General features: G+C 41.1%; 1 pseudogene; it reads left to right on the forward strand.

Annotated features, from left to right (window-relative positions):
* Nucleotides 1-2477: 2477 nt before the first annotated feature.
* Nucleotides 2478-2818, forward strand: LOC101571630 (annotated as a pseudogene).
* Nucleotides 2819-3347: the final 529 nt, after the last annotated feature.

Here is a 3347-nt window from a genome sequence, read left to right on the forward strand (position 1 = left end):
GCTCTGATTTCCTCTCTATCTTTCTGCTGTTGCTTATTTACTATCGACGCTATTAATTCATGCATTTGAGCAGAGCTAGTATCCTCCGCAGTTGTTCTAGGTGGGCACTGGGTTTCTTCCATATGTTTCTGCATTTGATTATTTAGTACGGATGTTATTAATTCAGGGATTTCTTTTTTCATTTCCAATCTGAGGTCTTCTACATCTTTCTGCAGCGGTTTCTTTGTTTCAGAAGCCGTTGATTCATTGCTTTCAGTTGTGTGATTTCCAGTTTTTTCTGTGTTAGTGTCCTGTGCACTTGTTATGGGTGGGCTTGCGTTCTGAGGTTGCATTTTGTTCCTTCTTGTCATTTTGTGGAGCACTGTCTTCTGACCTTTGTTGTAGTTCTTTACTGTAGTTATAACCTTCGCACATCCTGAAGTTCGGTGCAGCTCTACAAAGTTTGGACTTCTCCAGCTGCGTCTGGCTTGGGTCTGGCTGCTGTGCTCAGCTCCTTCCCGCTGGTGCCCTTAAGGTTGAACCTCTTGTGCCCTTGTGGCAAGATGTTCTGCTCCTGGACTAGCTCGTTGGATCTATCCTCTACACTCTCTGCAGGGATTGCAGCTGCCGTATTACACCTCAGGCGTGTATGCCAGGCCTGAGCTGTGCCTGGAGGGGGCAAGGTGAAGTGGGAAGAGGAAGCTCTCTGCACACCCTCATGGGACCTGGGCTAGGACTGGTCTGGGACTCCTTTAACTGGGTAGAAAATCCTACTCGGCGGGCGGGGTGGGGGAGGCACTGCGGAGTGGTAGGGGGCGGCCAAAGGGTCTGGGAAAGTGTCTGGCCCACGCTGCGCCTGGGCTGGGACTGGTCCCGCAGGTGCAGGGTAGCAGGAAGCTCTCAGCACACTCACCGGACCTGGGCTAGGACTGGGTCTGGGGGTTCCCGGAAGTTGGCAAAAATTCCTACTGGGCGGGTCGGGTGTGGGAGGCACTGAGGAGTGGTGGGGGATGGCCCAAGGGGCTGGGAGAGGGTCCGGCCCACCCTGGGCCTGGGCTGGGACTGGTCCCGCTCGCGCAGGGTAGCAGGAAGTTCTCCGCTCACTCACCAGACCTGGGCTAGGACTCGAAAATAGCAATTTATGACAGAAGAAATTTCGGAAAAGGCAAAAGCTCCTGGAAAGTTCACAGTACACTCCTAAAAAACCAGTGGTTCACAGAAGAAATTTAAAAATTTCTGGAAGTTAATGACATTGACTATACAACTCGATGAAACCACTGAGACACTATGAAAGTAGTCCTAAGAGGAAAAGTCATTAAAATCAATAGTCTCTTAGGAAAACACAGAAAGTCTAAATAAAGATTTTGGTTTTGGTACTGTGAATTGAACTCAGAGCCTCACATTTACCAGGAGCTTCATCCCCAGCTCTGAGCTATATCCCTGGCCTGAAAGCCTAAATAAATAACATTATGAGAAATGTTATACTTGATAAACACAAACAAACTGAAATTAATGGGGAAAATTATGAAGATGAAAGTATAAGTCAATGAAATTGAGACAAAAACTAAAACAGAAACTCTAAGAGCTGCTTCTTTGAGAGAATAAATTAGACAAGCCCTAAGGAAGACTCACCAAAAGAAATGGAGCAAAGATTCACATCAATGCAATCAAAATGGAAAAAGTGAAATCACAACAGACACCATCAAAACCCAGAAGATTAAACATTAAATTCCAAAAATTATGCTTAACAAGCAATGAAAATGTCTCAGTCATAAAGAATCTAACAACTAAGAAAAATATTGTAGGAACTTCTGGATTCACTGCTGAATTCTACAAAATGTATAGGAATGTGATATCACCATTACGCCTCAAAATCTTAAAAAATAGAGTTGTAATGCTCCCGAATTCTTTGTGGAAGCCAGTATTAACCTGATGCCCAAACTGGATAAAGTTCCAGTTGTAAAAGAAAACTCTGTTTGTCAGTCTTTTTAATGAAATTAGGTACAAAACTTCTCAATAAGATATTAGTGAACAGAATGTAGCCCATTATCAAAAAATGATACTTCATGATCAAGTAGGTTTCATCCCAGAGATGCAAAGATAATTCAACATACATAAGTCAATAAATATGATACATCACTTAAAGAGAAGCAAGGTCCATAACCACATGATCATGTCAACAGAAGCAGAAAAGGCTTTGAACAAAACCTTGACACCCCTTCATGATAAAAACCCTGAAGAAAACAGGTATAGAAGGACCATACCTGAATATGATAAAGGCTAATTATAACAACCCAATAGCCAACATCATATTAAATGGCGAAAAACTTAAAAGCATTCCTTTTAAAAATAGGGATAAGATAAGAATGTGGAGGGGGACGGCCCTGGAGTAGGGGCTGTGGTGGTTGGGGAAGACTTGGCTGCACTCAGTGTGGTGCAGACGAGAAGCTACTAAAGAAAGTTCCTGTGGAATGAAAGTAGATTTATATAAGAACATAATGGATGGAGAAGAGAAGGCCTATCGTGGCTGTGAAAGCCCAGATGCTATGTACCAGATATCAAATTGATATCTTCTGATGGTCATGAATTTATTGTAAAAAGAGAGCATGCACTAACAGCAGGAAAATAAAAGCCATGTTGAGTGGCCCAGGTCAGTTTGCTGAAAATGAAACCAATGAGGTCAATTTTAGAGATTCCTTCAGATGTGCTTTCAGAAGTCTGCATGTATTTTACCTAAAAGGTTTACTACACTAACAGCTCCACGGAGATTCCTGAATTTCCCATCACACCTGAGATAGCACTGGAACTGCTGATGGCTGCGAACTTCCTAGATTGTTAAATAAAATAAATTATAAAAAAACTGTTGGGGCCGGGGAGCTGGCTCAGTTGGATAAGCGCTTGACTGGCAAATGCAAGGATCTGAGTTCAATCCCCGGTTCCGAAAAAAAACAAAACAAAACCAAAAAAAAAAAACACTGTTAATTTTTCAGTATTTAATACTTGTAGTTCAGTTAGTAATTTTTTCCTATATAGCATGTTCCCTGTAATTGGACTATAAATTTAATTGCAAAGCAGATTATCTTCTCTTTTTGCATAGGCAGAGTTGACATTTGTTTGCCACATCAGCAAATTAAGGGTGTTTTCACAAATAAACAGATACGCCAATTCGTAGGTGATTTTGCCTTCTTTTGGATATAATTTAAGATTAGAACAATGATACAGCAAATGTGAAATGTAAGCATAAGTGAACATGTTCTACAGGTTAATAATTGGGTTACATATTTTTATGTTTTTTGAAAAACATTCTGATCATATAGCTGCTAAGTATTACTAGTTATTCAGATAATTACATGATAAATATTTATAAC

Source organism: Octodon degus, unplaced genomic scaffold, assembly GCF_000260255.1.
Source record: "Octodon degus isolate 3935 unplaced genomic scaffold, OctDeg1.0 scaffold00069, whole genome shotgun sequence".
Lineage (NCBI taxonomy): Eukaryota > Metazoa > Chordata > Mammalia > Rodentia > Octodontidae > Octodon > Octodon degus.